The sequence below is a fragment of the Mustela lutreola genome, chromosome 11 (assembly GCF_030435805.1).
Source record: "Mustela lutreola isolate mMusLut2 chromosome 11, mMusLut2.pri, whole genome shotgun sequence".
NCBI classification, from domain to species: domain Eukaryota; kingdom Metazoa; phylum Chordata; class Mammalia; order Carnivora; family Mustelidae; genus Mustela; species Mustela lutreola.
Genome location: NC_081300.1, coordinates 45199750 through 45226223, shown reverse-complemented (window position 1 = coordinate 45226223; position 26474 = coordinate 45199750). Strand labels below are relative to the sequence as shown.

The 26474-nt window shown below is 41.7% G+C and overlaps 1 long non-coding RNA gene across 1 annotated transcript; it reads left to right on the top strand.

Moving 5' to 3' along the window:
- Nucleotides 1–10761: 10761 nt before the first annotated feature.
- LOC131811806 (uncharacterized) lies at nucleotides 10762–23118 on the top strand. The gene is made up of 4 exons (XR_009346122.1): nucleotides 10762–10892; nucleotides 21779–21884; nucleotides 21962–22083; nucleotides 22864–23118. It is a non-coding gene; the product is annotated as an uncharacterized LOC131811806 (long non-coding RNA).
- The last annotated feature ends 3356 nt before the right edge of the window (nucleotides 23119–26474 follow it).

Sequence of the window (26474 nt, the reverse complement as noted above, 5' to 3'; positions counted from 1 at the left end):
TTGCCCAAGAGTTTCACAGACAACAGATTAAAAACCCAAGGCCATGGGAATGACAAATGGCTGTTTTTCAAGTAGCACTTTTTAATGAGGGGCACGGCTCTTTCCATCCTCATTCTGGTTTTCTGGTCAAATGTCATCTGCTCACAGAAGACTTCCATGATCAACTCGTCACTCTCCTGTGCTGCTTTATCCCTTTACAATTGCTAACCCTCTGTAGTTATAATATATGTATTTATTCATTCAATTACAGTGGACCCTTGAACAATGCAGAGGTTAGAGGAACCAAAACTGCCCCTAATCCCACCATCACAGAGTCAAAAATCTGTGTGTAACTTTTGACTCTCTAAAAACTTAACTCCTAGTAGCTTAGTGCTGACTAGAAGCCTTATTGTACTATAGTCAATTAACACATATTTTGTGTTATATATATTATATACTGTATTCTTACAATAAAGTAGGCCAGAGACAATAAAATGTTATTAAGAAAATTGTAAGGAAGAGAATCCATTTATAGTACCATACTGTATTTACTGAAACAATCTGCATACAAATGGACTTGAGCACTTCAAACACGTTGTTCAAGGATCAACTGTACAGATGTAGGGTCTTCTCTCCAAGCAATGGAAGTCTTATGGGAGCAGGGGTTTGTTACCTTTCCATGGTTGTCTCCCCATAACCTAGGACACCACCATAGTAGATGCATAGTAAATGAATGATCAAAAAGTGAACACATTTGTGAATGAACAATTCTCTGAAGTTCATAAAATCATTCAGTTTTTTACCCAGAATCCTGCTTACTGAAAAAGTCTATTCACTAATAGAAAAAGTATTCACTAATAGAAGAAGTCTATTCACTTTTTCTATTTAAGAAGACCGAGTGGGGGAAAACGTGATACTGTTTTGTAACTGACAGATACAAGGCACGGATGTTGTCTGGGAACGTCACAATGTCTGCCATCACAGTGGCAGAATTACGAGGCTTAGAGAAGGCTCTGCCTTTGGTCAGTTTCATGGGCCCCAAGTAACTGAATTTGCTGAAGCTCTGTGCTAAAGGATACTAGCGGCAGCGGGCAGCTGCATCCCGACCTCAAAAGCCACCCGCTGATGCCCACCATGCCGTTTATGTGCCAGGAGACTCGCGACATTGATCATTGGAAATCACACTACTGCACGGAAAGGGGAAACATGCTTTTACTTTTTCTGGGTGACACCAATTAAACAGTATTTCCTTTTTTATTTTATCTTCTGATTCCCCTCCCCCTCTCTGTCTCTCTTAACTCATCTTTTGGATTTTTTTTTCCCCAGGAAAACTTCCTCAAAAACTCAAAACAAATGTTCCAAACCTCAGTGTAGGTTTACACCCTGAGAATTTGTTATTCATGAAGCAGGCCTTTGAAGTCTGATTTCTCAGGATTGATGCTTTATCTTTAAACAGTGAACATGCATATGGGCTCAAAGGGCCCTGACAATCACTTAGGAATAGCTCAGACATTTGTGTCTGGGCAAGGTCTCCCCTACACAGGGAACCTTTTGTAAATATTAGTTACTAGAACCGTAACACTAATAGATGTAGTTAATAATTATCACAATGTGCCAAAACTGCACAGTTTGCTCCCTGATTACAATATTAAATTGCTATTGAGCTGTGGTATTCGCTTCAGGCAATACTAGTAAGAACCCCCCAAAGACCCGGGCTGGCCTCGCTGTACAGAAATGGAAAATGTTCCACGGCACACAATGCTCAGGCAGCAGTGGGCTTTGCCAGAAAACAAACACAAAACTCAGACAATAGAAGGAAAGTTTTATCAGAGCTGAAGTGTCCTTTCACTGGGGAACTGTCATCTCTCAAAAAGAAAAACACGCACACACCTGATAGCGGCTTCCAAGGCGAGCCATTACGACGGGCGCGGGGACTCGGGGCGCAGCTCCCAGGCTTGGTTTTATTTGTGTCTGATCGCGTCTAGAGATAGACTGAGCCAGCTCTGAAACGTCGGGGCCCCTCAGAATGCCGACAGGCTGCTCTCCCAGGGAGCGGGGAGGGATTTTCCTTTCTTACACACCCCCCTTCTCCCCACTCCCCCACAGGTCAAGTGGCCAGGACAATAGGGCAGAGTGAAGGAGAGCCAAACTGCAATTGAATTGAGAGGTGTCATTAGCTCCACCACCGCACAGTGAAAAGCAGACACAATGGGGGCCCCTGTCACAGGGGGTGCACAACACCACCCCCATACTCCATATTTGCAATTTCAGAGACCCACCGTAGGTACACGGTCACTTAGCAGTCGGTGTGCAAGTACAGCCACCCGGTGTATGCGAAGAGGAGGCTGGTTTGCCCCCCGCCCTGGGACACAGAAGCATATTGGGGTACACCTACCACTGAGGCTGAACTCGGTATGTGCTGCTTTTCAGGGATCAAGGCTCCTGAAGGCAGCACGGTGATGAGAAGAAGGAACGATGGCTAGGAAGCAATTAATTAAAAGAGAACCAGCAGGAAGGATGCCACTTGTGCCTTGACCCCATCAAACCAGGCAAACCTGGAAAGAATGAGCAAAATGCTTTTGTGCCAAGGAGGAGAGGTGACACTGAGCCATCTGCAGTCCCCTCGGCAGCAGTGGCGTCTCCAGCTCTGCAGGCAGACGCAGTAACGGATGTTCCCGCCACAGGGGACCCAGTGGACAGTCGCTCCCTCCCTTGCCTTCATGCAGCCAGGCTGCCTGCTCCAGATGACTAAGGTGTGTTGGGCTGGGGACCCCCCATGGGCTAGGGAGGACAGTCTGGTGTGAGCCTGGAGCTCAATGGGCAATTCAAGCCACCACATCACCTGTGACACCAGGAATCCCCAGGAGAAATTGGGGGGGGGGGGCACGGCGTGGCGGTGGAAATGCTTATCATGCAGAGGCCAAGCAAGAAGCCCAAGCATGTTGACTCTTGGCAAACCTGATGGACAGTGAACATAAAGCGCTTGTTATTTTTTTTTTTTAAGTCTTTCGGTTCTCTTTCTTTCCAAAATACCTGTACACTGTGATTTTTTCCACATTAATCTATCCTTTAGGAATTCCTCAAGGATGAGTAAGGTCCTTACCTGTTTTCATGGTTCACAAAGCCCCATTTGACAGATGAAGAACGTGAGTCTCAAAGAGCTTCAGTAATCTATCCGCAGGGTACGTACTGGAGCTGGAATTACAATGCTGGTCGAACGCCTGAGTCTCTACTCTTCCTGCCTCTGTTAAATCATTTTGCTGAGGTGTTATTAGCTTGAACTCGGGGATCTATTCTGAGATGAGACCTTCTATATAGATACCCAACCTTCTATCAATTTATTTTCTTCTTGTAGAGCTTTGGGGGGAGTCACAAGTAGCACTGCTCATATGTATTCCCTCTGCCCCAAACCTCCATTCCCACATAGGCTTTCTTGAAAATCACCATCAGGGCTGCTTGGCATGGTTGTTCCCTTCAAATTCTCAGGCTTGTGAGGTTGGAAAAGAGACAAAAAAAAAAAAAAATCGAACTTCCCATTGCTTATTCTTTTTCAAAGGCTGTGCTTGGTAGCTGACATTGACTTATAAGGTCCAGTATATAGCAGATGAAATAACGTGAGCAAGACCTTCTTATCTCCTGCCAATGGGAGAATGATGATTGGGACAGCAGATCAGGAGACCAAGCTGCCTACCACCAAAGACAGCCAGCCACTCGCTCGGTCGGTCAGTCAATCAGCTGGTCATGAACTGGTTCTAAGCATCTTCTGTGTATCAGACACTGTGTTAGATTCTAAGGATAAAAGATAAGAATGAATAAAAAACAGAGGCAGTAATAAGAACCACAGCAGCTAATATTTATTGGAGGCTTATTTTGTACCAAGCCCATGTGCTAAGAGATTTCAGATGCATTAGTATTATCCCGACTTGATGCACAGCGTGAGTGTTCACTCGCCCAAAGTCACGCAGCTTTGTAAATGGTGAAAACCAGTAAGGATCTTGTATTTATCTTTGAGGGATTTATAAAGAGTAGACTAATATGAAAAAAAAATCAATGAACAAGTATATTTTCGGAAATAGAGAATGGAGAGGCTTTTTAAAAAAATATATATAAAGTCCCTTATGGTTAATAACCATTAGACTAGCCAAGCACCAGAGACTGGGTGGCTTCTATGGACCAGAAATTGATTTCTCACAGTTCTGGAAGCTGGAAGTCCTAGATCACAGTCCTGGCACAATCAAGTTCTGTCTGATAAGAGACCACTTCTGTGCTGCAGACTGCTTATTGACTTCTCACTGTATCCTCACATGGCTAGCTCTCCAGAACTTTTTTTACGAGGGCACTATTCCCAACCATGAAGGCTCTGCCCTCATAATCCATTCACCTCACAAAGATCCCACTTAGTATCAGCCCCATGGGGGTTAGGATTTGAACACAAGAATTTGGGGGAGACACAAACATTCAGTCCCTAATGAATGGAGTAGGAAAAGGGAAAAATAGTAATACTGCAGTGGAGTCCTCTGACAGGCTCCACCATAATCAAGTGGTCAAGGTCAACATCACCAGGAGTAAGTCGTGCTGATCCCACGTATCCCTTAATATAGTGTGCTAAGGGTACTTTAATTCACTGCACAGGGCTTTGGGGAAATTTAAATAAAAATATTCATGTAGAGAACTTAGGACAGAGCCTCTCACACAGAAATTCTAATTGATCACTCTCTATACTGAGTTCTGAGCAAAGTGAGAAAAAGACTTGGACCTCCAAATGCATTCAAACCTTAGTTTTGCAAATGGTGAAAGTGGATGGGAGAAGCCTGCTTGAGTTGAGGTTGCTGTGGGTTTTCCATCCTCCTAGCTCCAAGCCACCTGACACCTTGAGATCCACAAAGGAAGAATAACATCTACTACTTCAGGAACACACAAACAGACCTTTCTCCTCGTTCCATTAGCCATAGCGAGATAGGCTCCTAAAATGTTCCATTTCCCTTTGTTGTTCTGCTACTCACTGCATTTGGCATTCGAGCGGAGTCTTTCCAATCTTAACCTCCTTTTTAAACTGAGTGCATTCTTCCTCTCTTGTGTGTTTAAGGCTAAATCCCAGGGCCTTCCTTCCCTTTGTTTCCCCTTCTCTTTCCAGCCCAGACATTTATCTTTCTTACTGATTCTTGCATATTCTCTTGGAGCCCCCCATAAGGAAAGAAATAAAGTCAAGGATTTCTTGGTGGGTCTGAAAAAGGCATCCATTGCTCAAACGAGGCTCATCTACCCTCTATTCCCTAAACTGGATAATCCTGCAGCAGGAAATACCTCCCCACCAGACAACAATTAACCCGGGAATACACACAATCTGTTGTTTCTGTCCCTATTCCCAATTGGTGCGTCCATCTCCCCTCCCTATCTCTTATCTCCTTTCCTTCCATAAATTTCCCAGGAGCTTCCCATGGGGGGATAAACAACAGCTGTGTCCCCACCTCCAATCCCTGTGCTGCCCTGAAACTCATCTAATTCTGATTACATTTTTCAATGCTCATCTCTTTAGATTTCCTTTCTCAAATCTGTCCTAAAAGTCTATCCTTAAAATAAATAAATGAATAAGTCTATCATCACCATGCCCATCTCCAAGCTTTTTTTTTTTTTTTCCATTCCTCACCCATAGCACTAAGAAGACCCTCACATTAGGGGCTTCTTAAGTCCCTGGTGACCCTCTGAGATCTTGCGGTCCTTCTCTGTTGAATCTCTTTGTATCCTAGGAACTCCCCAGATTTAAGAGCTTTCCTAGATCCCCCTGTGACAAGCAAAATGCCTGGCCGTATTTCCTTTCCCTTTCCCACCAGTCTAGCAGAGGGGCTTATCAATCCCTTTGGAGCAAGATCGAACTGTACTTCTTCCAAAACAGTTCAGGAGGCAGACATTCCAGGACATGAAGAGACTCAGAGGCCACAGACCAGTCTTTACATTAACCATTGACTGACTCCAAGGTCACTCAAGTACATGGTTTCTCACCACCACTTTGTCCTAGACTCTGCAAAGACTACTACGTAACATTTAGACATTATTCATGGGCCCTAAGCTTCTGCTTGTGAGATGCGTGCTTTCAAACACCCACACACCCTGGACTCCCTGTGCCTTGAAGGCAGCAGGCATGGAGGTCTGGTCCACAACTGAACCACCGCTGCCAAGGGTAGCAGCTGGTGGATGTGCCCTGGTCTTCTCTACAAATTTCCTGAGCTAGAAATCGTAGGTTTGAAACGATTAGAGATAGCCAATCATGAGAGGTAAGTTTTATCAACTGACCTCAAAGATCAAGCTACCACAAGTGTTGAATACTTGGCAAGCACTGTATTAGCCATATGTTGTAATGAGATAAAATTTATCCTCTGGGAAAAATACATTCAAATTTTAAATGTGACTTAAGAACAGTAACTGTCCCAACATATTACTTCCTTCTTTCTCTGGAGAGAAGGCATGACTGAATCATCAAATATACAGTGGGATTTCACAGGGTGTCAGGCTTGCAGAGAATTTGACCAAGAGCCTTCTAGAACACATGGACTCCAGGATTTCAGCCTATGTCTTCCTTTCAAGATCCCTCTTATTCAGCCTCCAAGACCCAATCTTTCCTTACAATCTAATGGATCTCATTTTCCTTCCTATCTGTCTAGTTTTGGCAATTCAATCTCAAATTTTTCTCAAGAAAATTCTTCTCTTCCTTCAGTCTCATAAAAATGACTTTATTTTTCTTTCAATCTCCCACTGCTCCTGTACCTACTTTCTCGATGAAAGCCTGCTTTTTTAAATCTACCCAGTTACTCCTGGAGAGTCTTAACAAACGTGATTCCCAGAGACCTACATAGGCTTTTTAATTTTCTTTTATTAAAATGATGAGACTGCCATGATTCCATTGAGTTTTCCTTCCACCTAACTTAAGAGGATGACATCTATGTATTGCAAGGACTCATCCTTCTTTACAAATTCATTAACAAAATTCCACCTGTGTCTGAACTCCAGGTTGGTCCCTTGCAGTCCACAATCATGATAGCAGGTTGCATAATTAACAGGGGAAAGTCAACTTGAGACCATGGTGGGTTAGGGAGGACTCTGACTTCAATAGCCCATGAACAAACCACATGATACCAGGAGAACGGTATTGCCACTGGCTCCACTTTGACCACAGAAGTGGTTACAAGTCAAAACAAGTTAAAGAACAGGATTTGAGGCAGCCAATCAGTAACTGCTACCAATCACTTTACAATTTAAAGACTGGAACCCTGTACATCAATGTTCCTAAGTCTTGGCTTACAGAGAAACATGCAAAGAAAACGAGTGTGTTTTACCAATGCCAAAAAACCTGTACAACCAAAAGATGCTTTTATTTTATATCAGTGCACCTGCTAAGTTCAAAAACAGCAACCCCACTCTCATAGCCTGTGCTCAATAAAAATGGACGTGCACATAAAGCACATATTGCAATAAAGCAATAAAGATGTCACAAATAATAAAGGAAAAGCTGAGTGACCAACCCTTTGTAAAACCTTCTTCAAAACCACACCAGCAGCACCTTAATTTCCTTGCATAATGTTTAGGTCCCCAAATGGATGTCCTGTGTCCAGTCCTGAGGGTTCCAGACTTTATATTATACAAAGGAGTTTGAGAAGGCTACTAAATTTTCACATCCTCTCCATTCTGAATTCTACTTCAATTTAAGAGTCAAAGAATCAATTTAAGTGTCAAAGATCAAAACACTGATTTTATCACCAACACAAAGAATGAGACATCTCAGTATCTACCGATAAGGAACAAACTCTAGTGCATAACTGTATGTGATCCATGTCATCTTTATGTATGTATGTATGCGTGCACATATGCATACATGACTGGACACGAGGGCAGCCTTTTTACATCAACCCATCAAGTCTGGATTTTAGCCTCTACACATGGGAAATTTGGAAAAACAGAGTAGATAACTAACTAGGCAGTCACTTTAAAAGATTACGTCTCAACTCCTCCCTGGCTGGGCACAGAGTACTAAGTAAAAAACAACATACACAGGTAACCATGGATAAGCTATTAACCTCTCCCACTAGAGAAACAGTGGGAGAGGTTTCTTGCTAGCTCACCATTCACATATACCTCCCATTTCCATTGCAACCCACCAGTGAGAGGTGTGGAGAGCAGAGAAAGTTATTTTCCAATAATAGTATGTTCCTACATAGGGTAGCTTAACAGATGTGTAACAACAGACTGGAATTTTGTTGGTACAAACTGGTCCTTAATCCAAGTAGCCAGGTTACGGTTATCTCTGATCACGATGCACAGGACTTCAACCTATGCCTATCCATACGGCCTAACTCTGGGATCAGCAAACTTCTTAAAAGGTCAGATACCAAATATTTTAAACTCCGGGGGCCATATAGTCCTTGTCGCAATTAATCAACTCTCTTGTTGCAGGGAGAAAGCAGCCAGAGACAATACGTACATGGATGACTGTGGCTCCATTCCAATCGAACTTTATTTACAAAAACAGAAGACCATAATTTGCTGACCCATCGTCTAACCTGTTAACAGGACAATGCCCCTTCTTTATCTAAGTAATTTGGTGCAAATTGCAAGAAATATTTCCATGGCCTGGGACTTCAACATCCTTTACTCAGACCATCATAGTAAACTTCCAACTGATTTCCGGTAGAAGCTACTTCCCACTGATTCATCTCCTGCACTCCACCATAGCTGTACCTCCACAATTCAGTCTTGATTCCCTAACTACCCTACATAAAAAACTTCCCATGTCTCCTAATTGTTTCAAGAAGGAAATCTAATCTCTTCATCATGGCTTACAGACCATTCTCTATCTGGTTCCAAATTACTCGTGAAGTCATTCCTTCATATACCAGCCTCCAGCTCAACTAAAGTGTCGAATATTTTCCAAATAGGCTATCCTCTTCTATGTCTTCAAATCTTTTCACATACTACATCAGTCAGAGTTATTAATGCCCACTGCCAAAAAAAACAAGCTTAACACAATAAATATCTATTTCTCTTTCGTGTGAAATATGATGCTGGTCAGAGGGCCTCTCCTCCATCTAGTGACTTAGAAATCCACATTCCCCCCATCTTGTGATTTATCCATTTCAAAATATTACTACCAAGTAGAGGTATACCTTGGACATAATGCAGGTTCAGTACCAAACCACACCAATGAGGCAAGTATCGCAATAAAGAGAGTCAGATGAATTTATGGTTTCCCAGTGCATACAAAAGTTATGTTTACACTGTACTATAGTGTAGCAAGTGTACAATAGCATTAGGTCTAAAAAATGCAAATACCATAATTTAAAAGACTTTACTGCAAAAAATGCTAAGCATCATCTGAGCTTTCAGCGAGTCATAATCTTTTCACCGGTGGAGGGTCTTGCCTCCATGTTGATGGCTGCTGACTGATTGGGGTGGTGGTTGCTGAAGGTTGGGGTGGCTGTGGCAATTTCCTAAAATAAGACAATGATGAGGGTTTTTTCTGTAACATGTAGTGCTGTTTGATAGTATTTCACCCATAGAACTTCTTTCAATACAGGAGTCAACCCTCTCAAACTCTGCCTCTGCTTTATCAACCACATATATGGAATATTCTAAATCCTTTATTGCCATTTCAATAATCTTCACAGCATCTTCACCAGAAGTAGTTTATATCTCAAGAAACTATTTTCTCTGCTCATCCACAAGAAGCAAATCCTCATCCATTCAAGTTTTATCAGGAGATTGCAATTCGGTCCCTTCTTCAGGCTCCACTTCTAATTCTAGTTCTCACACTGTTCCCACACCTGCAGTGACTTCCTCCATTGAAGTCTTGAATGCCTCAAAGACATCCATGAGGGCTGGGATCAACTTCTTCCAAATTCCTGTTAATGTTGACATTCTGACCTCTTCCCATGAATCACAGATGTTCTTAACGTCATCTAGAATGGTGAATCCTTTCTAGAAGGTTTTCCACAGTTTTTCAGGTTGCCCTGATCCATCAGAGGAATCACTACTATAGCAACTAAAGCCTTACAAAATAGCAAAACTTGAAATAATAAGATTTTCAAGTGCCATTATTAATAATATAATTACTTATTATTCAATAATTAATACTTAATTATTTAAATAATAAGACTTGAAAGTCAAAATTACTCTTGATTCATGGGCTGCAGAAAGGATGTTGTGTGGGCAGACATGAAAACAACATTCATCTCATTACACATCAGTACCCTTGGGTAAGCTGGGGCATTGTCAAGGAGCAGTAATATTTTGAATGGAGTCTTTTTTTCTGAGCAATGGGTCTCAACAGTGAGCTTAAAATGTTCAGTAAACGACGCTGTAGACCGATGTGCTGTCATCAAGGCCCATTGTTCCATCTATAGAGCACAGGCCTTGTAAATACAGCAACATTAGAATTTTGAGGATGGCAAATGAGTATTGGTTTCAACTTAAAGTCACCAGCTGTATTAGTCCCTAACAAGAGAGTCTGCCTGTCCTCTGCAGCTTTAAAAGCAGGCATTGACTTCTCCTCTCTAACTGTGAAAGTCTTAGATGGTGTCTTCTTCCAAAAGGCAGCTGTTTTGTCTTTACAATGAAAATCTGTTTAGTGTAACCACCTTCATTAATTAACGTCTAGAGCTTCTGGGTCACTTGCTGCAGCTTCTCCATCAACACATGCTGCTTCACCTTGCACTGTGATGTCACAAAGGCAGCTTCTTCCCTTAAACTTCATGAACCACCGTCCCCCAGCTTCAGACTTCTCTTCTGCAGCTTCCTTACCTCTCTCAGCCTTCCCAGAACTGGAGAGAGTCAGGGCCTGGCTCTGGACTAGGCTTTGGCTTAAGGGAATGTTGTGGTTCATTTGATCTTCTATCCAGACCACTCAGACTTTCTCCATCTCAGCAGTAAGGCTATTTTGCTTTCCTGTCATTGGTGTGTTCACTGGAGTAGCACTTTTAACTTCCTTCAAGTACTGTTCCTTTACATTCACGACGTGGCTAACTGGTACAAGAGGCCTCGTTCCTGGCTTCTCTCTGCCTTTGACAAGCTTTTCTCACTAAACTTAATCATTGTTAGCTTGTGATTTAAAATGAGGGATGTATAACTCTTCCTATCACTTGAATACTTAGAGGTCCCTGTAGACTATTAAATGACCTAACTTCAGTATCAGTTGTGTCTCAGAGAAAAGGGAGACCTGAGGAGAGGGAGAAAGAGAGATGGGGAATGGTCAGTTGGTCAGTGGAGCAGTCAGAACACACACAGCATTTACTGATTAAGTCTGCCATCTTATAAGGGCATGGTTCATGGTACCCTAAAACAATTATAGTATTAAAGATCGTTGATCAGATGGTCACTAATCGTGAGAAGCACTGAGTAATGTGTGAACTTTTCAAGTCACTATGTCGTACACCTGAAGCTAATATAATGTTATACGTCAACTCTACTTCAATAATAAATATATATATATATATATATATATATATGTATGTGTGTATGTGTATATACATGTGTGTATGTATACACACATACACACATACATACGATGTTCTGGCGCAATTGAGCAAATTGAAACTAGATTAGGAATTAGATAAACATTTTGCTGGTATCAAAAGGCAGAGATTGATAAATGAAAAAGTAGATTACAAAGCAACATGTGTAATATGATCTGATTTTAAATTAAAACGCACAAGCATTTTAACACACACATATATGTATGTTTAGGTGTATGCATATAAATATAATAATGCATAAAAAGATCTGTAAAAATACACAATGCTTAGTGTAAATGTGTTTTTATCATTGTTATGATCTATATTTTCTAATTTTCTACAAGATTCTTTCAATAATTACTTTAATCAATTAATTTAATTAATAAATCTCTTTAGTAATGTGGTGCCTGGGTGGCTCAGTCTGTTAAGCATCTGCCTTCGGCTCTGGTCATGAACCCAGGGTCCTGGGATCAAGCTCTGGTCATGAACATCAGGCTCCCTGCTCGGTGGGGAGTCTGCTTCTCTTCCCATTTGCCTGCTTATGCTCTCTCTCTCAAATAAATAATTTTTTTTAAAAAATAGAAAGAAAAAAGAAATCTCCTTAGTAATAATAGAATGACTTGACTGCTTTTGGTGACCTATCCAAGAGCTGTGAGAATTTTAATAAATGTGAGAATTTGATTATTTTTTTAAAAAGTCACTGATCACAGATCACCATACCAAACATAATAATGAAAATCTCAAAATATTGCAAGAATTACCAAAATGCAACACAGAAACACGAAGTGAGCATAGATGCTATTGGAAAAATTGTGCCAATACATTTGTTTGATGCAGCGCTGCTACAGACCTTCAATTCATAAAAAAACACAGTATCTGCAAAGTGCAGTGAAGCAAATGCCATAAAATGAGGTACGCCTATATGTGGCAGCAGGAGAAGAGAGAAATGGGCAAGGCACACTAACATTTAAGTGACTGGGATACCAAGCAATCCCATCCACTAAGACTCAGTCACATAGATCATTCCAACTGCAAGAAACCTGAGAAATGGAGGGGTGCACTTGAACAATTAGTGAGTCCAAAATCTCTGCCACTTACACTGTGCTCCTTGCTTCTCTTTCCACTTCTCCTCTTACCTGTCTACTTCCTTTCCTAGGGAACACCTTATCATCTTCCAGACTCTGATCAAATGTCACCTTCCTCACTTCTTAGATAGTATCTCCCCTCCTCTATGCTGCCTTAAGTTTTAACATAAATATCTACTGTCTACATATTATCCCCCTTTACAATAATTTGCCTGTACGCCTAACTCCCAATTCAGAACCCAAGAAGAATATCTTCCTCATCAGTGACTTCTCACCTCCCAGCACCATGCCTGGCTCCTATACGCACGAGTACATATCTGACACGTGAATGAAGGAAATGAGTTCACCAGCAAGCGTTATGGAATAATTTGCCCATGAAAGCAAAAAAACAAAGAGGATCGACTTTCTTGTGTGCCCTTATCATGGTTTTGAGCTATTAGTTAAGGATGAAACTACTTATGGTAAAGGAGCTCTCAGGAAACGATGATGCCTGGACTAAATATATTAAAGTGGAAAACATCTAAAAGAGCCACAGGATCAAAGGGTACCCCGAAAAGTTTAAAACGACATAATATTTTAATTCTGGAAGTGGAAGACTTGAAGAGTTTCCAGCTGGGAACAGGCATTGTTGCTGAGATGTGCTGTCCGTGGGCTTTCCTCTGAGAAAATGGGAGATGTAGACAGTGGTGCAAATATTTCCAGGCGGCTGGCCAAGTTAGTAATCCCAGGTCTGTGTGTGTGTGTCGTGAAACTGACTGGCCTCTCTCGGGCTGACATTCAAGGCCCCTCCCATGTCTGATCATGCCTGTCTTACAGCTTTAAAATAAAATGGCCAAATTCAGAAAAAGCCGGTGGAGTTCATCCTATTTCCAAAGCAGAGAAGCCTTGGGTACTGGAAAAGTCTCTACCTCGAATTTCTGGTGGCTTGCTGCATTCTGACTGAGGTTAGGTAACCATAACAAAAAGCAAAACGAATGACTTCAGTGAAAAGTTGGCCCGGGGCAAAGCCAAGAGGTATGATATTTCTTTTGGATTACAATCAACAGAAGCACTTAAACTGATGTCGTATTGTTCAGAATTCCGGAGATAAGTGTAATACATTTAAAGACTTCTAAAAAAATTTTTCAAGCTGTTGATTCTTCAGTTGAACGGTGTGGCTGCCTGGCTTTTATTCCCCCCTGACCCGAAGAATTCATTAAGGAGTCTTCGGAATCAGGGGCTAGTGTAAAACAGCTGCCTTTGCATTGATGCCCTGTGGTTTATACGCTCACCATCTTCCTGAGAGGATCTAGAATCGTATTCGCTGTGACTCTCCTAAACACGTCTCTCAATGAAACCCTGCCATTAGCACCAAAAATTCCAGCGGACTGACTAGCTGTGGGCAACATCTCATCTCGCTGACAAAATCTGCCATCGGCCTCGATTAGTCCGGAGAGCCTGTCTCATCAGGAAAGCTCCATGACAAATCTACTTCTGGCGTCAGTGTGAAAGCACCGCCATGAGGACCACAGTCAAAATACATTTGAGTTCTGGACCCGTGTGAAAACTTATCACTGAAGTAGACTCCTTGCTGAGGGACAGGAGCTGCCCTGCACTGAGGGTGAAAATTGGTTCCGTGGGGGAAAGCTTCAAAGCCATTTCAGCCATTAAAATGTGACTGGACAGATCAGGAAAGCAGGAGGGGTTGAAGCTTCATGTGGGGACGCCATGGGGAGCTGGCAAAGAACTCGCTCCAGAAAATGGCCAGGCGGCCGGGCATTCATTCTCGGGAGCAAAACCATCGGGGCCAGGGCCTCATTACCGTTCGGTTGTCTACCTTACCAATTACTGGTGTATTTACCCTGTTCAGACTCACTCCGTGTCAAAAATTAATAATGCCAATGTGGACTGCCAGTCTGAGGTGAGCTAAGGCTTGCTACCCCAGAAGGAAAATAACGATTCTATAGTCTTGAATCTGGAAAGCACTTTAAATGTCTCAGGATGAGAAACAAAAGCTGCTGGAAAGCTTCATGAAACAAGCATGTTCATGTTGCCACATGCGGTAAGAGGGGCTTGCCCCGGGGGGTGGTTCTCAAGGTGTGGTCAGGCCAGCAGCAGCCACATGCCCCATGGACGTGTTAGAAATGTAGAGTCGCGGGCCCCCACCGAGACCCCCTGACCCCGAAACTCTGGCCGGATGGCCCAGCAATCTGTGTTTAAGACTCTGGGTGATTCTGAAGCCGGCTCAAGTCAGCCAACCACTGCTCTGCGGGATAGGAGGGCTGTTCACAGACAGCTGCTAATTCAGCCCCCACTCAACTGGTGACCTCAGGGAAGCCTTGCCACCTCACTGTCCTTCCATCCTATTCCATCTAGAAAAGGGCTATCATTTCAACCACTCTGGTCCCAATCCCGCTGCCTCGCCCATGCTCCTGCCCAGATAATCAGAACAACCTGTGCTAAGCACCCCGTTTCTTCTCCGTACTCTGACCTCATTTTATATAAATCTACATCCTACAGAGAACAGTTGTTTTGTTCTGTTTTGTTTTTTTGTTTATGTTTTCATTTTTTTTTAATCTTCAGCTCTCTCATTCGGTTTTGTTTTTTAATTTGCCCTGGGCTTGGGGGTGGACAAAAGTAGAAATGACAGTGCATCTAGATCAGGGGCTGGCCAAATCCAGCTGCCTGCCTGTTTTTGTAAATAAAGTTTTATTGGAGCACAGCCACGCCCACTCATTGCATACTATCTAAGGTCAACTTTCAAACTATACCAGCAAGGTCGAAGACTTGTGACAGAGACCCAGAGACCAGCGAAGCATCAAATATTTACTCTTTGGGGGCACCTGGGTGGCTCAGTGGGTTAAGTCGCTGCCTTTGGCTCAGGTCATGATCCCAGGGTCCTGGGATGGAGCCCCGCATCACGCTCTCTGCTCAGCAGGGAGCCTGCTTCCCTCTCACTCTCTCTGCCTGCCTCTCTGCCTACTTGTGATCTCTGTTCAATAAATAAATAAAATATTTTTTTTAAAAAATTTACTCTTTGACCCTTTTCAGAAAACATTTTTGGACCCCTGACTAGATGCATAACCAGCCCACACTGAATAGGAGCTCAGAACAAGAGCCGGCAGGGAGGGGGTCCTGAGCTGGAAGGAGTGGGGACTTCATGGACGAGAGTGGGGGAGCCTCTGTGGGGAGAGCACAGTGTGCTGGTGCCCAGGAACCCCAGGTCTGAATGCAGGGACAGGTACAGGGCCCCCAAAGGACCATCTGACTTGTAGAAAGTCCTTCTGATGATTCTGCACGAACTAGTCCACGGACCACACTTTGGGAAATGCAGAATGACCTGGCCATTCAGAAGTACAAAGATAAAAGCATACCCTGGTGTTCTTATAAAGCTCACCAAATGAAAATATGGTCTAAATCCCCACAATTGCAGCTGTGACTTTTCTGTACTTTCTAACAAATTTGGCCCAGGGGTGGGAGGATAAATGTAAACTTTCAGGCGAGTTCAATTACTTTAGCCGAGAATGTGTGTGATTTCTCATTTAACATACTTCTCTAAATTTACACTGCTAATATTCCAACTCCATAGTTGTAAAGATAATTTTAAATTTATAGAACCCAACTTCCAAAAGACCAGAAAGCTAAATGGAGTTTTAACTTATACCACTGCATAAAAAAAAAAATCTTTATTCCAAATGAAACCTTTAGGAATTTTGGAATTAGGAAGTTCTAATCTCTCAAAAATGCAGATGGGCAGATGGCTTGCACATGTCAAGGGAATTTTCAGGGTATATTGAAAAAAATGACTGATACCTCTATGGTAACAAAGGAAATTTCAAAAACTGTCAACTTTATAAACAAATGCAAAATCGTTTAGAATTCCAGAATTTGTCTAAAAAGAACTTCTGTTCTAAAACGAAGGTATTTTTAATGTTTTCTTCTTATTTAAAAGCCACATAACCATATTATAGAAAATACCCAAAACAGTAAAGAAAACCTACCCGTGATCCCATCATCCTAACACAATCACTGTTACTAAAAAGAAAAAACCAGGGGGCGCCTGGGTGGCTCAACGGATTAAGCATCTGTCTTCAGCTCAGGTCATGATCCCAGGGTCCTGGGATCAAGTCCCGCACCCAGCTCCTTGCTCAGCAAGTAGGCCTGCTTCTCCTTCTGCCTCTGCCTGCTCCTCCCCCTGCTTGTGTGTGTCCTCTCTCTCTTTCTCTCTTCCTCTCTCTTACTAACAAATAAATAAATAAAATCTTTAAAAAAATAATAAATTGTTGAAGAGCTAATAACACCTCAAAGGTCAGTGATAACAGGTAACCAAGACCCAACTAAGTATTAGTCCCTCCATAAAGCCCTCTCCTACCTCAGCCTTCAAGGTCCTCTCCTAGCCCTTTCTTCTGTTCTATTCCTTCTCCCCAATTTCTCCTTCTGTCTTCCTTTCTTAATTGATAATAATATAATTACAATTGACATTTATTGAACCTTGTGCTAGGCACTTTACATGAATTATTTCATTTAGTTCCAAAAACTCTGTGTGTAGATACTATGATACCCTCATGTCACCAATAAGAATCTGGAGGTCATGTGACAAATTGTTGTTATGGTCCCAAATTTGGTCACAACTCCCTGTATGCCTGTCTGTTCAAGAAGTACAGTCTGCCTCTCTAAATCTTCAATCTAGGCTTGGTCAGATGACTTGCTTATTCAATGAGACGATATCAACTGTGATAGAGGTCAAGGTTTGAAAGATACTTTCTCGTCAGATCTTAACCTTCTCTTGCTGCTGGGAACTTTTGACCACTGTGTAAAGAAACTCAGAATAGTTTGTTAGGTGAAAAGAAATAACATGGGGGGTGGGGAGTGTCCCACCTAAGGCCCTAGATGTATGTGTGAGATTAGCCGATACTATGAAGAACAAAAATAAGTCATCCCAGCTCAACTCAGCTGAATTGTCAAGCCATCAAATCATGAACAAATGCATGGTGATTTTTTAAGCCACTAAATCTGGATATTTTGTCATACAGTCAAAGCTAAACAACACAAGCAGTTTGCCCAAAGTCACACAGGCAGGACTAAAAATCAAACCTAGGTCTTTACTCTAGAGCCCAAGTGCATAACCCCATGTTATACTGTGGAACTACCATGAATCTAGTCAGTACCATGGGCAGAGTCAGTGCTCAATAGTGATACAGTGTCCCCTTAAAGATAACAATAATAATGAATTATCTGTCAAGATGGGCCCATCCCACATGTTGCCATTAGTAGCTCATTTCTAAATTCTAACCAGAGGCACCTGGGAAATAATTAGCTGCAGTGTTGCTGTCCTCCCATAACAAATTTGAGGGCAACTCTTTATTTTTGCTAAAGTTAAACAGTTTGTGGCAACAAATGTTACTTATACTTTTCTAGGAATAGAAATGTATTTACTTTTAATCAGTTGGGGACTCATTAGTGAGGCTGTCTTTATCTCCCTGAGCCTTTGCCTTCTTAGCTTGGTTTTGGGGGTTTCTTTTTTTTTTGGGGGGGGGGCCCTTTGTTAGTGTTTTGTTTGTTTTTGACAGAACTCCCTGAAATAAACTCTAATGGTTTGAACAAATCAGAAGAGAAACAATGTCAACTGCAACATAAGAGTCAACCCTATAACCTACTTCTTTTCACGATCTCTCCCTATGCTTAACAGAATGAATAACTGATTATTGAAAGTAAAAAGCCTATAACCCAAATAATCTCGAGCTGTTTGAAGCATTAATCTGGTGATGAACTACTAATAATGAGAAATTCTGGAAAAGACTATACACCAAAGCATTTCTCAGAAATACAAAGCCTTTAAAATATTTTTTCACAATATAATAGACTCTTAAAAGATCTGTAGATATAGGAACCAAGAAAATAAAATATTCTGCTGCATAATAAACAGAGGTCATATAGAAAAGCAAATTTAGAAGAGATCAGTTGTAGCTTTTTCCTCTTATTTTCCCCACCTATAAGATCAGTCTTGCAACCTCTCTTTGGTGGAATGAACAGCAGTAGTGTTTTCAGATAGTAGGTCTTAGAAAAAGTCTTTCTTTGAAATTCCAGTGTTTCTTAAGCAATTATTAATTCAGGATGTGCCCAGAATTCTAACATCCACCCCGCACAACACACACACACACACACACACACACACACACACACACACACATTCAGCGGCATCTGTCACCTGCAGACCAAGCTTGCCCTGGTCCCAGCCTGATTAGAGGAGCCAGTTCTGGTGGTGTAGTGGGAGGTCTTCCTCACCAGCAAATGAAGTGTAGCATAGTCAGTAGCTCTGGGCTCATTGTCCAATGTACCTTGGAGATGGATTTAGGCAACCAAGCACTTCTGGGAGCATCTGGTCAGGGATTCCCTGCTTATCCCCTGTGTATGCTCTTACTAGCCCTTTTCCCTGGTTTCTGGTGTCCAGTTTTTCCTCCAGCTCTCAGGGAGGAACTATAGTCTAATCCTGCATGCAGCACAGCTAGGAGGCTGAAGCCTGGCCCCTCACTGGGCTCTTGAGGCCTGGAGCTGGTCTTAACTTTACTCTTACACATTCTCTCTGATTTACTTTTGCATGACCTAGGTGAGCTCCCATCAGATGGTAAGAGCTGCCATCTCCCAGAAGTCTTTCTTTTCCCATTATAGCCTCTCCCTGGCCTTGGATTTTTATGCACATCTGCCAAGACATAAGTATGTTTAGCCCACTGGGATCCAGGATGCTGGACAAGTCAGTCCTTCCCTGGGAAGAAAGCTGGGACTGGCTCTATGGAAATTTCCCCTGGCTTCCCGCCTGTGCGGGTTCCAGCAATTCTAGACTCATCCATTTCTACATGGCCTAGAAGGGAAATGCTGCACCATTCCAGGGGGAAAAATCTATTTAGAAACCCTAAGGGCCATGAAGATAGCTTAAAGTGAGTGAACCACCCCAGAATGCCATTAAAAAGAAGAGTTTTATTTAGCCCTTGCTTCCTTATCCAGTTTTCTCTGTCAATTCCCAAGAAGGAAAGGCCATTAGGGCAAGGAAGAAACTGACTTTTTTCCTTCTGGATTTTGACTGAAAGTTTTTCTTCTGGGTCCTTTCCCATCACGTGCCTATTAGCCTCTCCAGAGCTCCTCCTGCAGCAGCGCACACAAGAAAGTAACAGCTTCGTGTGGCATCTGCACCACGTTTCATTACAAAATTCCATCCCTTGGATTACCTCCATCTCTCGTGTATATAAATGAAGGCCATAGCTTTCAAGGTTTTACTCATAAAATTTGTACCTCATAACCAGATTGCATGGCTATTTTAAAAGGAGATCGTTGCATTGTTAGAGATGAATCCATTTTTCTTACCAAGTTTCCTACCTTTTCCTCAGTCTCCATTAGAGGAAGAAGATGAATGAGATCAGCTTGGCTGTTGAAATACCCAATCCCACTATGGCGGATTCTTTACACCTCAAAACCCAGAACCTGGTACCTTTTCCTCAATCATAAACCATAAAATACTCAAGAACCCGTGAGCATCATTGCTTTTCAGTGAAGTGTACCTTGGCACCGTCAGAAACTCTCTCTTAGAGACAAATTTTCTTTTAAGCTCGATTTACATGGAAGGAAGCACCCTGGGCAACGTGCTGTTGGAACCCATTCAGTACCATGTTTGCCTGCAAAAGGGCATTTACTCTTGACATTTTTGGAGATATTCATTTTACAACCCAATTTTCACACTCAAATAATCACCATCTGTGTTGTCCAGTTTAAAACCGTGGTGGAAGGCAAGTGCAAGTTATTTCTCCCCTTCGTTTTGTTTTCCTTCTTTTCATTTATTTTGTTTTGTGTTAAGTGGCAGCAGCATAATTAAACTTACTCTTCCCTTTCTAAGTCCTGTTGTTTTCTACAAAAAGAGGCAGGGAGAGAAGAAGGATGCCTGATAAAGAGTAAAATCCATCCAAACCCCAGCAAGCTTTTTCTAGCAGAATATTATCATTATTATCATGACTTCAACATTATCATAATTTTGGTGTGGTGTTGTACCACTTTTGTTGCACATTTCACCCGAATCCGCCAAGTCAGGAAGGAACTTCACTCTTGATCCCAATCTCAGATTCTTTAATGTCTGAAAGGCAAGTTATTCTATGTATGATATTTGGTTTATAACTCAGTGCACTTTAAAAATACTGTACTCAAATGGCATGTAAATTTTGTAATATTCCTGGGTTCTCCTAATCTGAGGAATACATCTCCAAAGGAAGGAGCAACAGATACCCTAGAAGCCTCTAGAGTTCTGTACTCTTCCTTTTATAACGTATTAACAATGATTTGCTCTTACTTCCTGTTAAGTCCTATTATAACACATACCATGTCAGTTTTTATCTACTCCTAGAGGGACTGGGCCTCTTCACATTATGTTTGGCACTTTCAACCGGCCCCATAAGCCTTTATTAATTGAATTAAGTCAATGAATGAATGTTGACTTTTCTTCTTTTTCTTTCATAAAAGGGAATCTGAGCTCTGAGCCCATCATCCCATAAAAATCTCCATCACAAGAATTATTACCCCTCATAAACCAAAAAAAGAAAAGAGAGAGAGAGACCACTCAAAATATATTTTGTATAAAAGTCAGGATGGAGGGAGATAAACCATAAGAGACTCTTAATCTCAACAACAAAATGAGGGTTGCCAGGGGGAGAGGGATAGGGAGAGGGTGGTTGGGTTATGGACATTGGGGAGGGTATGTGCTATGGTGAGTGCTATGAAGTGTGTAAACCTGGTGATTCACAGACCTGTTCCCCTGGGGCTAATAATACATTATATGTTAATAAAAATTTTTTTTAAAAAAATTTAAATCAGAATGGGGAGTATCTGGGTGGATTGGTGGGTTAAGCCTCTGCGTTCAGCTCAGGTCATGATCTCAGGGTGCTGGGATCGAGCCCCACATCAGGCTCTCTGCTCAGTGAGGAGCCTCTTCTCCCCTCTCTCTGCCTGCTCTCTGCCTGCTTGTGATCCCTCTCTGTCAACTAAATAAAGCCTTTTTAAAAAAAAAAAGTCAGAATGGTTCCTTGAAAAAATACATTTTTTATATTAGAGTTAATTTGGAGGAAAAAAAAACTTAAGTGTGGAAAAATAGATATTCTAAGCAATTACCATAAAACTTTCCCATCTCAGCTGGTTTGACAATATATAAGGCTTGGTCTGGTCAAGAATATTTTTCAATGGATTTGTGTTCATTTTCAGATGGTGTTAACACAAGCTGAACAAAAAAGAGCAAATATAAAATTCAGTCTATTACCACTCCGCGTGAGGTGTTCCCAGGACTTGGGGACCATCACACAGTAAACAGGTATTACACCAAGGTGGGCAAGACGCAGATGGAAACCGTGTGAGCTGGGAACGGAATAACACAGTTTATCTCCACAGGTGAGAGCAAGTGCCAATGGGAGTAAATACCGCATGTCTCTAAATTTAAACCAAACACCTATTAAGAGCTCTGCTTTGATCTTTGTTGGAGGAAACACAAAGATGCCGGATAGCCAGAATAAGTAAGTACCTCTCTGTTCTCGGAGAGGCCAGTGTGTTTTAGACCACAGACAATCCATTCTGACGGACCCCTGTGTGAGCACATCTGGAGAGGTAGAGCAGTTTAACATCTGTGCTCCTGAAAATTAGAGTTATTGTGGAAACCACATCAGTGACCACACATGGGTTTCTATTAGTAACCCACGTGACTTACTTTAACTATAATTTTTACTGTCTTAGACCTAGGTTAGGATTTTCCTCACAAAAGCAAATTCCCGTGACAGATATCAGGCCTCTTCTGTAGATCCTGGCTAAACCCGGGAAGTGTACAAGATCCAGATTCACTGGAATTTGTAGCAGCCCTTCATTGGACACAAGCAAATGCCTCAGTTCATAAAGCTGAGACTCATGCTCTGCTCACTCTGGATGAACGTGCAGCGCATAGACTCACCACATTTACCTCTACCTCTACAACAAGACGAACATCAGAGAAGACACACTGGTGCTCTCAGATTTGAAAAAGCAGATTCATATCCCAAAGAGGGACTCCATTTGCCAATTTTTATACACCATTTTTTTTAATTTTTTATTTTTTATAAACAGATATTTTTATCCCCAGGGGTACAGGTCTGTGAATCACCAGGTTTATACACTTCACAGCACTCACCAAAGCACATACCCTCCCCAATGTCCATAATCCGACCCCCTTCTCCCAACCCCCCTCCCCCCAGCAACCCTCAGTTTGTTTTGTGAGATTAAGAGTCACTTATGGTTTGTCTCCCTCCCAATATGTCCATCAACAGATGAATGGATCAAGAAGATGTGGTATATATACACAATGTAATACTATGCAGCCATCAAAAGAAATGAAATCTTGCCATTTGCGACAACATGGATGGAACTAGAGCGTATCATGCTTAGCGAAATAAGTCAAGCGGAGAAAGACAACTGTCATATGATCTCCCTGATATGAGGAAGTGGTGATGCAACATGGGGGTTTAAGTGGGTAGAAGAAGAATTTATATGCCATTTTAATGGCAAGATGAGGCAAAGGTAAATCAGTACAAACGTGAAAATGACCACAGGCCCTTGAATCATGCTCTGGTGGTCTCAGTGGCCATCTAGGAGGTTCTCGGCCATCTTGGGCCATGATTATTCATAGAAAAATATCTATGCTCTTTTCTTAGATGAATGATTAATTCATTTTAAAAACCAGGGGTGGCTGGATGGCTCAGTCTTTTGGGCATCAGGCTCTTAATCTCAGCTCAGGGTCATGAATTCAAGCCCCGTGTTGGCCTCCATGCTGTGTGTGTGGAGTCCACTTAACAAAAAAAAAAAAAAAAAGATATAAAACTCGGACACCATCCTATTAGTGTATTAGGGGGATGTTGGCCAAAATGATGAATAAGCCCCCAAATTTTAGTTGCTTGACACAGTAAACCTTATTTCCCACCCACCTAACAATCCGATGAGCATTTTCTTGGTCTTTCAGGGGTTTTCTTCCACGTAGGATTTAGGGATTCAGGTCCTTCATCTATCTTGCTACCATCCCCTAGGCCTTTGGAGGCCTCTACTTCCAGCCAATGGAGGAAGAAAAGGTAATTGTGAAAACCTATCTACTTCAAAGTCTTAGCCTGAAGGAGACTATACATATCTACATATATCTATATATAGATTCATATAGATATATCTACATATACATTGATCTACTCTTTACTATATATTTATATATCCCCTTTACTCATGTTTTATTAGAGAAAACAAGTCACACCGCCCCTTGTGGAAGCCAGAAAAGCTGGACAGTGACATCTCCACATTATCAAAGGAGGTACATCAATATTATTTTGATAGAGCATCTATGCTACTGGTTTCCTCATTAATTCCCAAGAGATTTAACTTTTGGCAGGGTCATTCGGGGGCAAAGAGGAAGTAGACTGTAGGCTTGGTACACCCTTCATTCCTCCACCCACAGAGTGTCTCGGAGACCAGATTCATTTGGAAACTGGTCATCGAAGTAATGCTTCAAAAAGTGGTCAGATGTCCAAAGGTACCTTTACCAATTTCTGTTGGCTGCTCTTCAGAACTCTGGAGTAACTGCTGTAGCTACGGTTATGCATTTTACATTGTTCTATACCTGAACTTGGACGCTCTTAAAATGAATGCATCCTGCAAATAAAAAAGGGATCATTAGTTATTGGTTCAGGGTAGCTTATAAAGGAAAGGTACTTGCTTTTACTCATTTCCACAAAAGAGCTTCTCAAGCCCTAATGTCACTTGGCCCAATTAAACATATAAATGGCAAGGGGCCAAGTTAATTATAGCTCTAGGGACTTGGACTAGGCCAAGCTAGAAACAGAGTAACAAGAAGAATGGCCAAAGCTTACACTCTGCTTTGAATCCAAACAAAGCCTTTGCCTTCACTTGCCCTTAAGGGGAATATTCTGATCTGGATATAAGGTAGAAGCGTCCTGAAGAGCTTTGGCTCTTGATCCTTATTATGGAAAAACTGGATGAATATTAACCAAACCTGAAAAGAGGGCAAGCTGAAATAAGACTCATTATAGGGTTCTGAGAGGCAGATGCAAAATGTTAGCCATTCCAACTCTTTATGTCCCACAAGAAAGGTCACAAATAGTTTCCAAGCAATCCACTCTCCTAGGAAAATCTCCTAGGAAAAGTGCAATGATATATAAGGGATATTTGCATTTAAGCAAATGCTGATCCTTTCCATCTGGCTAGACACTCTTAGAAAGTGTCTTGGACGTAAAAATTCACCACAAAAAAAAGAACAAGAGGCAGTACCGAAGGCTAGGGACCTAATCAATACAGACATCGGTAATATGTCAGATCTAGAGTTCAGAATGACAATTCTCAAGGTTCTAGCCGGGCTCGAAAAAGGCATGGAAGATATTAGAGAAACCCTCTCGAGAGATATAAAAGCCCTTTCTGGAGAAATAAAAGAACTAAAATCTAACCAAGTTGAAATCAAAAAAGCTATTAATGAGGTGCAATCAAAAATGGAGGCTCTCACTGCTAGGATAAATGAGGCAGAAGAAAGAATTAGTGATATAGAAGACCAAATGACAGAGAATAAAGAAGCTGAGCAAAAGAGGGACAAACAGCTACTGGACCACGAGGGGAGAATTCGAGAAATAAGTGACACCATAAGACGAAACAACATTAGAATAATTGGGATTCCAGAAGAAGAAGAAAGTGAGAGGGGAGCAGAAGGTATACTGGAGAGAATTATTGGGGAGAATTTCCCCAATATGGCAAAGGGAACAAGCATCAAAATTCAGGAGGTTCAGAGAATGCCCCTCAAAATAAATAAGAATAGGCCCACACCCCGTCACATAATAGTAAAATTTACAAGTCTCAATGACAAAGAGAAAATCCTGAAAGCAGCCCGGGAAAAGAAGTCTGTAACATACAATGGTAAAAATATTAGATTGGCAGCTGACTTATCCACAGAGACCTGGCAGGCCAGAAAGAGCTGGCATGATATTTTCAGAGCACTAAACGAGAAAAACATGCAGCCAAGAATACTATATCCAGCTAGGCTATCATTGAAAATAGAAGGAGAGATTAAAAGCTTCCAGGACAAACAACAACTGAAAGAATTTGCAAATACCAAACCAGCTCTACAGGAAATATTGAAAGGGGTCCTCTAAGCAAAGAGAGAGCCTACAAGTGGTAGATCAGAAAGGAACAGAGACCATATACAGTAACAGTCACCTTACAGGCAATACAATGGCACTAAATTCATATCTCTCAATAGTTACCCTGAATGTGAATGGGCTAAATGCCCCTGTCAAAAGACACAGGGTATCAGAATGGATAAAAAAACAAAACCCATCTATATGTTGCCTCCAAGAAACACATTTTAAGCCCGAAGACACCTCCAGATTTAAAGTGAGGGGGTGGAAAAGAATTTACCATGCTAATGGACATCAGAAGAAAGCAGGAGTGGCAATCCTTATATCAGATCAATTAGATTTTAAGCCAAAGACTGTAATAAGAGATGAGGAAGGACACTATATCATACTCAAAGGGTCTGTCCAACAAGAAGATTTAACAATTTTAAATATCTATGCCCCCAACGTGGGAGCAGCCAACTATATAAACCAATTAATAACAAAATCAAAGAAACACATAAACAACAATACAATAATAGTAGGGGACTTTAACATTCCCCTCACTGAAATGGACAGGTCATCCAAGCAAAAGATCAGCAAGGAAATAAAGGCCTTAAATGACACACTGGACCAGATGGACATCACAGATATATTCAGAATATTTCATCCCAAAGCAACAGAATACACATTCTTCTCTAGTGCACATGGAACATTCTCCAGAATAGATCACATCCTCGGTCCTAAATCAGGACTCAACCGGTATCAAAAGATTGGGATCA